At 44.5% G+C, this 11,814-nt stretch overlaps 1 long non-coding RNA gene across 1 annotated transcript; it reads right to left on the reverse strand.

Annotated features, from left to right (window-relative positions):
• Positions 1–3,922: 3,922 nt before the first annotated feature.
• LOC115370305 (uncharacterized) lies at positions 3,923–9,454 on the reverse strand. Its single transcript, XR_003929232.1, has 3 exons — positions 9,445–9,454; positions 8,074–8,078; positions 3,923–4,021 (listed from the first exon to the last, which is right to left on the reverse strand). It is a non-coding gene; the product is annotated as an uncharacterized LOC115370305 (long non-coding RNA).
• Between the last annotated feature and the right edge of the window lie 2,360 nt (positions 9,455–11,814).

Below are 11,814 nucleotides of genomic sequence, written 5' to 3' on the forward strand. Positions count from 1 at the left end.
CTCAGCGCCCCTGAAGACACCTCGCCATTTGGCTGGCCGAGGTGCAAACTTACCCAAGATCCTCTCCGTGGCCTCGTTGGTCTCGTTTAAAGGTGCAAGCTGTGGATTTGAGAGTCACATGTTAACCTGTGAGAAGTCAAAACATCCTCCTCTACAGCACATTAAAAGAAATATATCACGTTATTTATGGAAACAGGGGAACAGGGGACCATTTCACTGTTTTTAATTTACAACTTTATATATGACGTTAATGCTTTTTTTTTTCTTTTACAATTTTCTAAGGCACAGATTTTTCTGTTTCTTATAATTTAATTCTTTTGAGAATTAGAGCCATTGTAGCTGAGCTCTTTTCCCCTCAAAGAAGCAATAAAGTCCCTGATTTTTTTTTTTTTTTTTTTGTGATTATCAGTATGATTTTCAAAGTAATGCTATTTTTTTTTTTTTTTTTTTTGTTATGTTGGATGAAGCGCAAGAAAGTCCACGTTAGGAGGCAGGTGGGAGATTCCACTGACCCATCTGGAGGTCGGGGTTCGATTCCCACGTCTGTTGTTCATTCTCCATCACGTTATATAGGGTTAACGCTCTGTAATGTTGACCAGAACCTTTTCCTAACCTAAACCATGAACCACATAAGTAAAATCGTGTTCATGATGTGAAATAAAATTGTGTCTGTCTGCACAAAAAATAGGACAATTTGCGTCCTGGGACTTGAATCTGTAGATTATATTTTGCACAAACTGCCGTGCCACGCCAAACATGAGAAATCTGAGAACCTGCCGTGGATGTCTCCCACCGTCGGTGCAAAATGGCGGCTCTGGAAAGAAGAAGGCCTCGCTCGGCCAATATACCAAACGACAAAATAGACGCAGAAATACAAGATAGATCGCCAATAGCTCCTGTGTTTTTGGGTGGATTTGCCCTTTAATCTGCTGGTTTAATCAGACAAAGAGAGAATAATAAAGATGTTTTATATTATTTTAGGCCTTTTGCTTGATAATAAAGGTCAAACTTTGCTGTTGCTGTTGATTGAAGCTCTCGGCTCTGAGTTTGTGCTTTCCAAACCAGCGGGACGTCCCGAAAACGCCCCTCAAATCTGAACCGCCCCTGTATTTCTGCTGGTGAACTTGACCCCTTGGCCCGCAGCGCGCGCCGGCCCGTTGACTCCGGCGCGCCGCCCCGGCCCGTCCGGCGGGTGGCGGGAGCGACCATATGCCGGGTCAGATCGCCCAGACGCCGCCCAGCGGAGCCGTCAACCCCACGCCGGCTTTCTGCTGACCCTCCCGGCAGGAGTGAACCCTCCCTGCCTCCGCGCTGACCTCTGCACACACACACTGCAGATTAATGCTCACACACACACACACACACACACATACACACACACACTCCTCCAGAAACAGTAGCTTATGGTTGTTTTTGTGGTGCTGAGGCTGAGGCTGGGCGTCTGAAAACAACAGCAGATGATTTTGATGATGATTTTTTTTTATAAATTAATAAAAAAAAGTATTAATTTATAACTTCCATCACGTTTGAAATGTTTGTTTTTTACCGAGCCTCATGTTGTGTGTGGCAGAAAGAAATTCACATTCATTAACATTCATTTTTTGCCCCTTTAATCTTCTTTTGCTGCCTTTTGAATGCATCTTACCTTCGCTGTGAAACATGACACACATTTGATTTGCAAAAAAATGAACAATTTGTGGAAAAAGCAGAAACAAAACACACCCCTATTTACCGAGTCTCCAGCAGTCAGTAAACACACCATGTCCTCATCTGACCGCAACCTGCTCCTCACTGAATTTAATTTAAATCGTTTACAGATCGTGGCAATAGTAAAATAATTTTTGCGATGCACCGGACTTAAATGGGAGTATCACATCGCAGGCGAATATTTGATAGTAAAATCCCCCGAGGAAATAAAAGCAAACTGTCTTGATTTTCTGCATTTTTGGCACAAAGACGCCTGGATTTCTCAAATGATCCACTAAAGACGCTTTTCTACTAATTATTTTGTCCAGTAAAAACAAGCTAATGGTCCCATCTACGCCGATCAGTGAGGTAATTGATGGAAGCTGTGATTGGAATCAGTTAAGACGAGTTTATAAAAAGTTATTTTTAACGTCCGCTGAAGACGTGGAGAGCGTCAGGAGCCAAAGATCACATTTTATTTTCCTCGTCCAGGCTCTTTAGCTGTCGCTCTTATCTGAGCTTCACGGGCGGAATCAGCTCCAGCACAACAGGCAGCGGCGGGGTCAAAGGTCAGAGCCGCAGTGCCTGACAGCATTCCTGGTAAAAAAAAAAAAGAAATGTGAGTGTGGCTTAGAAAAGTGGAAGGAGGGTTTTGTTTCATGGAAATCGGAGCGAGGAGTGAAGAGGAAAAGATAAAAGTCAGCGGCAGAAACGAGAAATCTCCATCTTTACATGTAAATTTAGTCTCATCTTCAGTGTTAAAATGCTGGTTTTCTGGCGTTGGGATGAATCAATTCCACTGATTTCCGATGCTAATCAACTTTTTCTTGGCCCTCGTGAGCTGATCTGCCTTATTCTGCCTGGTTTTTTAACATTTTCCTCCTTGTTTTAACACTAAAGTTATGAGAGTAAGTGGATTTGCTTTTTGCGGTGAGGGGAGTGAACCTGCTGCTCTCCCTCTGCGGCCGTCTGTCCGACTATCTGTCTGTCTCTCTGTTTGTCTGTCTGTCTGGTCCGGGAGTCGGCGAGCGAGACGCCGAGCTCCCGGCGAGTCTCCTCCTGAGCGCGAGCCGCTCCGGCCCGGCGAGGTCAGCGAGACTCCCGGCATGTAAATGATGTTCCTGGATCTGCATTCCTGCTTTGAGAGGCTGGATAAGATAAGGGGCTCCGGCCCGTCCCAAGGCTTCAAAGCTAAACTCTCCCCCCTCTCTCCACACACACACACACACACACACACACACACACCAAACTCCCTCCACCTCTGAGGAAAGTTTGGCTCCGTTTGCCTCCGAATCCATTTATAAGGCGCTTTTTAATCCCTCGGAGTGATTTACAGAGGCGGAGGGCGCGAATATGGAGAAAGACCAGACGTGAGAAAGAGCGAGGACGTCGCACGTTTTGAGAAATGGGATGGTTTTCTCTGTGTGTGTGTGTGTGTGTGTGTGTGTGTGAGTCTCCGGTGAGACAGATAATTACAGTTCAACAATAACAATGCTATCTGTCTTCTGTCTGCTCTGTGAGTCGAGTCGGGAAGGAGGTGCAGCAACAGGCGAGTCAGCTGACTGCCTCCCTCGTCCCCCCCACCGCCACCCTGAGGACCCCCCCTCCACCCCCACCTTCACCCACACCCATGACCCCACACCTACCTCCCCCTCCCCCGCCTCCACCTCCACCCTCCCCCCTCGCCTTCCAGGCACATCCAGGGGAATTACACAAGCACGCTGCAAGAAATCTCTCTCTCTCTCGCTTCAGGTTGACTTTGTCTTCTCCCACCTCGAGCATCGACGCTGCAAAATCTCCACGTTCAGCGTTAAAGTCTTGTTTCTCTGCCAGCGCGATGACGTAAACCCCGCTCCTTGCCAGAGTAATAGTGTAATTCTGCCTTGTTTCGATTGCGATTTTTCCTGGGAATAAGTTCAAAAATATGTCGAAACAAGGCCTATCGCTTGACTCCGAGCCCGGCTCCACGCGTGATCTGGCGTCGCGACCGGCCGCTTGATCGACTGAGTGACTGTTAAGCGTTGGTTCGTCGGCAACATCCACTCTACGCCGTGAAAATAAGTCATTAAGCCTCATCGTCGGTGTTGAAATCTTGTTTTTCTTCCAACAAAGTACAAAAAAAGAAAGAGATATTCCCACTTGTTTCCAATGCAAATCAACTCGTGTCAGGATTCTCTCAGGAAACAAGTGTAATTATGCGGAAATGAGGCAGAATGAGGCAGATCGGCCCGCTCGGATCAAGAAAATGACACTTGGAATCAGGATAATTCAGGAAACGAGTTGATTAGTGCTGGAAACGAGCGGGATTATCTCATCCCAGTGTCAGATTTTTTGACTTTTGAGATTTGAACACTGTGAGGATGAGACTAAATGACCTGCAGATTTTTTTTTTTTTTTTTGCAGCGTGGTGGAGAGGAAAGGAGTATCAGATGTTGGAGGAGGTTCTTTCTCAGAGGGAGGGGGGGGAAACCTTTTCTCATATTCTGAAATACATAAAAACCTGAGCGGCAAGAGACGGAGAAAGAAAGAAGAAAGGGGTGTGGGATGAATGAAAGAGAGAAATGTGAGCAAGGGAGAGCTGTAAAGGCGGAGAGGGATGATGGAAAGATGTTAAAAGAGAGAGGAGGGCAGGAGGAGGCAGGAAAGACGGCGGAGTTGTTCCCACAGCAGGGCCGATTAAACATTTCCTCACACACTTCAAATCAAAGCCCGGCTCTGTTTTCACAGCTGCGCCGCCGCAAATTCCTGCAGCAGCAATCATCCGTTTGCAACGAAGCGTTTTACTGCAGCGCCGAGAGACAGCCGCGCTCCGATGAAGTCCATTAATGACACAGAACATGGCACACATGGCGTTTTTTTTTTTTGGTGGGCCGCTCTTATCAGGACGGCCCAAGGGTACCGACGGCAGGAGTCGAAATCCCTGCAGCCGGAGGACGGTTTCATTCGCTTCCCAAGCCGTTTTGCTCGCTTTAGAGATTTTTTTTTAGGAGGTTGTAGCAGCCGGAATGAGGCGGGTCACTCCTCAGGTATCAGGGAAATGATAAAAGCTGATTTGCATTGGAGATAAAAGCTAAAAAAACAACATTATGCCAGAGTTTCCACACATTTTTGATCATTTTCAGCAGCGGTTAAAGAGTCAGATCACCTCAAACAAACTTCAGATGCTTCTCAATGAAAAATCAATACCTATCAAAGCCAGAAAAAGGTGTGTTTACATGACTCTGAGGCTGGTTATGCCCATAATTTGGGATTAAGACTGATTTCCAGACCGAATCAATGTTACATCACAGGTTTTCCAGTGTTATTAAGTATTGATTCATCAGTGAGATCCACCTGGAGAGCCATTTGTCCACTCACACTGCTAAAATAAGTCGTTTAATCTCATTTTCTGGGTTAAAATCTTGTTTTTTTTGTCTAAACAAGTGAAAAAAGTGGCAAATTGTCCAATGCAAACAAAGGCAGAATAAGGCAGATTAGCCCACTAGGATCAAGAAATGACGCTTGATTCAAGAAAATCCAGGAAGCAAGTCAGTTAGGCACGAGGGATTATCTCATCTCCCTGTCAGATTTTTTATCTTACTGGAAGAAAAAACAAGATTTCGACACTGAAGACGAGACCAAATGACTCGTTTGGATGGAGATTTTTTTGCACAACAATTTCCACATTTATGCACATGATGCAGAAATGTCCATTTGAATTGGAAATGTGAAACAATTTTCCACGTTACTTTACTGGTGATTTTTTTTCCCTCTTCACATTTGAATAGAAAAGCCTCTCCGTGTTGCGTTAAGGAAAAAAAAAAAAAAATAAATAAAATGCTGTTTAATCATCTTCGCCGGGTGTGAATTCACAGAGACGCCGGCATAATGTTGACTTTTTCACACCCGGGCTAAACATAAAGACTTCCTTTAAGAAAAACAAAACAAAAAAAATTGAATTGAACCCCCCCCCCTGCCGACTGTACTCTAATGTGATTATGATCATTTCCAAACAGCCCCTCTCTCTCTCGCCCGCCCCCAAATTTGGCACGGCCCTTAAATGACAGTAGGTGTAAATGAGGTAACACGGGCCTGAATGCATACCTCCATTTCAGCCCCATTATAACCCATTATCAGCGAGGAAACTGTTTTGTAATGCACACCTGCATTGACTTAAAGGCGGCCGGCATTTGCATGACAACAGGCTCCTTTGGCATGGAGATGCCTGCGGGGCTGATATGGGCTTAATTTAATTGGCAGGGGGAGCCGCCATTGTTTTCCTGCATCCCTCTTGTGTGTGTGTGTGTGTGTGTGTGTGTGTGTGTGGAAGGGGGGGGGTGTTAAACACAAACAATGCACCCTCGGAGTTTCAGATGTTTGAGAAGACAGACAGTTTGGAGAGTTTATCTGAGAGATATCAGGCGACATGTGGCCGACTACGGCAAGCCGTGCAGGCCAAAAAATGCCTGGTTTGTATTTGTAAAACCTACAAGTTGAGATCTTTTGGGGAGGAAATTCAAGATATAGACAGTGTTGCTTTTATGCTACAAAAATTTAGTCTCATGTTCAGTGTTAAAATCTTGGTTTTCTTCAAATAAAGTCAAAAATCTGCCAGTGCCATGAGATAATCCCACTTTTTCCGACACTAATCAACTTATTTATTGAATAAAGTGTCATTTTCTTTAATCCCAGTTGGCTGATCTGCCTTATTCTGCCTTGTTTCAACAGATTTATACTCACTCCCAGCAAAAAAAAAAAAAAAAAAAAAAAAAATCCCGAAAAAAAAATGCATTCAACAAGTGTAAACAAGTGGGATTATCTCATCCCACTGGCAGATTTTTTTATCCTATTTGAAGAAAAACAAGATTTTTGTAACACTGAGGTTGAGACTAAATAACTTTTTTTTTCCCTGTTCAAGTTTGCATGAAACATGCCGTGGTGAATATGGGCTTGTGTGTGTGTGTGTGTGTGTGTGTGTGTGTGTGTGCGAGTGTCTATCTTCTCTCTGTTTCTTTCCTTTGCTTTCTCTCTCTCTCTCTCTCTTTCTGTCTCTCTGCTGTTTCAACTTCTTGAATAGAGAGCTGGGAAGTTTGGCCGGTCATTCACGCTCCACCTCCGCCTTACACACACACACACACACACACACATACACACACACACAGCAGATGGGAGCTCAAGCAGAGGGGGAGGAGTAGCTGGGTGATGGTATGGCGGTGCTGTTGGTGGGAGTCTCCTCCGGGGTCTAAAGGAATCTCCCCCAGCGCCTCTCGGTTGGCCCTCCCTCCCTCTCCTGCAGGGTGCATTAGCATACACCCCCTCCCTCCCCCTTTACACCCAACACACACACCCATCCTCCCCCTCGGAGGGAGTGAAACCGTAGCCAGAGGGTCCTGCTGGGGGGCCTGAGCAACCAACACCCCCCTCCTTCTTTCCCCTGCAAGCCAAGCTCCCTCTCCCCACCCGAATCTACCCCCGGCCATGTCAGAAGGCAGGGGAGAGGACACACACACACACACACACACACACACACACCGCCTCACCCTCCCCACCCTGCAGCAACAGATGTCAGTGTTGGTGGTGGCAGCATCTGACCGGGAGACTGCAAATAAACACAACTAGACAAACAGCAGCAGGTCGGGACGCCACGCGCTGCAAAAAATGCCCCGAATTCAGACTCCAACTCCTGTTTTTTCTTTTTTTTTTCTTTTTTTTTCTTTCCCTCCTCCAAACAGGTGAAAAATGAAGCAGAGAAACGGTGCTACTCATTTGCAGTGCGACTTCATTTGCCGCTGGAGTCGTGTGGAAAAGAGCGGCGGCGTCTCAAATTAAAGCTGCACTGCAAAAAAAGAGTCATTTAGTCTCATTTTTTAGTCCTCAAATCTTGTTTTTCTTCAATCTAGGTGTAAAATCTGCCAGTGGGATGAGATAATCCCACTTGTTTCAATGCAGTTTCACTTGCCTCTTGATTTTTTTTCCGGGAATAAGTATAAATGTGTTAAAAGAAGGCACTAGGATTAAGAAAATGACACTTGGTACAAGAAAATGCTGGAAACAAGTGGGATTATTTCATCCAACTGGCAGATTTTTCACCTTGTTTGAAGAAAAAGTACATTTTAACATTCAACTTGAGACTAAATGACTTGTTAAGATGGAGATTTTTGCACGGGAAAACAAAAACGTCATGCAAAAATGTTGATTTGACTCGGAAACGTGAAACAGTTTTTCGACCCTTTTTGAAGTTTTTCCTTCAGATTTGAGCAGAAAAGGCTCTCGGTGCTGCGTTTAAGGGCTCGTTCAGATGGACATTTTTTACAGGGAGACAAGAGGCTCAGACCACACAGACCACGAGCGGCCGGCGTCTCACTGAGAGGCTCTGACTCTCCCAACATGCCGCTCACCGCACGGCACAAGCCCTCCTTTCAAACTCGCCCCCCCCTCCTCTTTGTGAAACACATTTACATTTTCCTGCAGGTTTGTTTTTCCTACATGAAAAATGTCCACCTTTTTTTTTTTTTTTTTTTTAAAGTTCCACCTGCTTAAAAAACAAATAGAGACACTAAATGATGTTGTAAAGACTTTCTTTTTCGAAATGGATTCACGTATCTGACAGATGAAACTATGTTTGTTCACCGTTCTCTTCCCTGTTTCATTTTTTTTTTAATTTATTTGCTCTCATTCACTTGTATCTTTGTTTGTCACCTTAATTATTTCCTCATATTTAACTCTGTTTTTCCAATAAATTTAGCCATGATTTACTTCTAGAGTCCAGCTGATGGTCCTGAAGTCACTTTGCTTTTTCTCTGTAATGCAAATGCGAGCAGATTAAGCAGATTAATCCCAAATATATGAAGATGGAGTACAGAATCACCTTTATTTAAATTAGTGATGCACTTGATAATCTAAATATTAGCCAAAAGTTGCATACATTCCTTTAAACATAACATTACACAACACTTTTTTGGGTTATTCATGTGCACTAAAGTTGTAATGTCAACATTTCCAGCAGCACCTGAAGGCAGCACTATTATATTACTTGCACAGACGCTCACTGTTCACACACACCAATAAAATGAGCTGGTTTTCTTTCCTTTTGTGTCTGAAAATAGAGCAATTTGTAAGAAAACCAGCGTCACATGTTTTTGGAGGCAGCAGTGAAATGAAGATGAGTGGAAGTTACATGCATTTCTTTAAAACGTCATTTTTTTTGGCACTGTTCTCTCAGTTTTTCTCTGAATTCGCCCTTTAACATGATGCTAAACATCAGCGACCCTCTTACCGCTGCAAATTCCGACTTTCTCAAATGTATTTCCCGCTTTTTTGGATCGTTCATGTGCGCTCGCATCCTAACACCGACATTTCCGGCAGCGCCTGAAGGCACCCGTATCAGCATCGCCTTTAAAAAAAATCTGTTTACCTGCACCGTTTTTCTCTGAAGTAACACAACTTTAAATGTCGGAGACTCGTGTACTGTAACAAATGCCGACTTTCTCAGCTGCACTTCCCGCTTTTTTTGGGTCGTTCCCATGCACTCGAGTCACAGCAGCGACATTTCCAGCAGCACCTGAAGGCATTTCACTTGGCAAACTCCCTGTAAGATAAGCTCTTTTTTTTTTTTCTTTTTTTTTTTCCTGACTGGAAATGGAGCAAAACTTAAGGTATCACTGCAAAAATGCAAAACCTTTCCAAGAATATTTGTCTTATTACTCGTCAAAATATCTCATTACACTTAAAATAAGACATGATCACCTCAGAAGTGACTTGTTTTTAGACAATTTTCACTTGTTTTAAGTGAAAATTTGCTTGTTTCATTGGCAAAATCTGCCAGTGGAAAAAGTGAAAATTAGCTTGAAACAAGAAGCAAATTTTGCCAATGAAACAAGCAAATTTTCACCTCGAAACAAGTGAAAAATGTCCTAAAAACAAGTCACTTCTTGAGGTGATCATGTCTTATTTTAAGTGTAATGAGATATTTCACTAGAAATAAGACATTTTGACTTGAAATAGACAAATAATCCTTGGTAAGATTTTGAGTTTTTGCCGTGTACCGATGTTTTTTTTTTTTTTTTTTTGATAAAATGAGAGCGAGTGGATGAGGTCTCGCCTGTACCTGCACACTCCCGCTCGGTGTGAGTGTGTGTGTGATGGCGGTGGCGGCGGGAAACTCTTGCGTTCGTGTTACAATCAGGACCGTTTGCCTCCGAAGTGACAGTTACACCCCGAGCTGTGCAGGCCTGATGTGGGCACACGGGATCGTGTATCTGCCCCGCAGCGGCAGCCGGTTACAAGCCGCCACCTGAGCGGAATATGATATCGAGGACCTGTGGCTAAATATACGGTACAGCCTCATACCAGCACAGGTGGGTGGCCCAGGTGTGAAAAATGCAACACGAACTCGTATAACGCCATCGTGCAGCCTGTTCTGGAGGAGGACGCCGCTAATCCAGGCAGCCAGCGGCTCCGGCGACGGGGTTACCAGTTCAATTCCTTGTGTAACCCGACGGCTGGAGCAAGGCACTAACCGGATTAAGGGTTCAAATGCCAACCCGGAGGCCTCCGTGCTAAAAATATATCCGCACTCTGGAAGGCAATTTAGACCAAGGCAGCTAAAGAGAAAATAAAACACCAAAAACTCCATCTTACGTTATTTAGTCTCATTATTTTTTTTGATTTAATGTGAAATAATCATTTTGAGTAGCCGTAAGTGGTTGTAAGGTGCTGGAAAAGCTTGGAAATGCACCTTGGAAATGCTTGAATTTAAGAAAAGGTGAAAGAACCATGGACAAAAACCAGATATAAAACTTTACTTGATTGAATATTAACACCGGACAGGCCAAATAAAGTGTGAATTAATTTTGTTAAAGGAGAATAAACTCTGATGTTAACAACAAAAGACAGGAGCTATGGATTCGACTTTTGACATTTTTGTCACATGAAAATGTTAACAGACATATTCAGCAAGTAAAAATAACATTTGTCAAAGTCAGAGTCAGGCGACAGAATCACATTATGACATTATTCAAATGTAGGTTCAAGTAATAGCCAAATAAATGCATACGTTTATGAGGTGGTGCTTTGATATTTTCGTTTTTTTCAAAGCAAATTCAGAGTTTTAAGTCCTCGATCTGCAACGTTGTGTGTGTGTAGCCGTCTATAAACCGTCCTTGGTGTGTGTGTGTGTGTGTGAGTGTGTAAACATGAGTATTATGTTTAGCTTACATTTGCTTTAAGTGAACACCCGGTCTGATAAGGTGAGGTATTTATGACCCCGAAGCCATAAAAGCTGCACCACCACGTCTTTTGTGCAAATATTGAACATCAACTTTAATACCGACGTCTCTCTCTCTCTCTCTCTCTCTGTTTCTGTCTCTCGCCCCCAAATCCACTCTGTTGTTTGTCCAGGAAGCCGTCGCTGACCCAAAGAGCCGCAAAACTTCCCCAGAAACCAAAGACGGAGAAGAGGAGGAGGAGGAGGAGGGCGAGCCGCTGGGCCGGAGAGGAGTGAGGAGCGAGGCCACGGTCCCTTCCCCCCCTCCTCCTCCTCCTCCTCAGAGACAGGCACAACCCCCCGCTGCTCTTTCTGCACCACAAACCAAACCAAAGAGGCGGGCAGGCAGCGCCACCAATAGCGGGGGTCACGGGGTCACAGGTTGACCCTGCGAGCAGGCCCCGACGGGGGGTCCTGTCGACGCTGCACCAAACTCCAAACCTGCTCGCTCGTGATCAACAAAAGGCACCGGCCCGCGATTTTAAAGTCACAGGAGCAGCTTGAGTCTCAGATGACAGGGAATTTACAGCAGAAGAACGTCCAACCAGCACCCAAAACCACACTTCTTATGATTTTTCACTTCGTATTTTATGCTTTTTTTTAATGTTTTTAATGCATTTTCATGGTGGGTTGGATACAGGATTATGGCTTTAGTTGGATCGTGCATGGTTGTATGTGTTTATAATGTAAATGTGTGTTTATGAGGCGGGCGGTGACCCAATACACGATAAACAGACTTCACTTGACCACTCGGTTTATGCCAGCCCCGCACAAGAGGCCTGCTTTGTCCGACGGCAATATCTCGCCGGGCTGCTGTTTATTTATATGAAAACAGGCATGATTAGTGCCTGTGTGGGGGGAGGGGAGGTGGAGGGGTGGAGGAG

This window comes from Myripristis murdjan, chromosome 2 (genome assembly GCF_902150065.1).
Source record: "Myripristis murdjan chromosome 2, fMyrMur1.1, whole genome shotgun sequence".
In the NCBI taxonomy this organism is placed as follows: domain Eukaryota; kingdom Metazoa; phylum Chordata; class Actinopteri; order Holocentriformes; family Holocentridae; genus Myripristis; species Myripristis murdjan.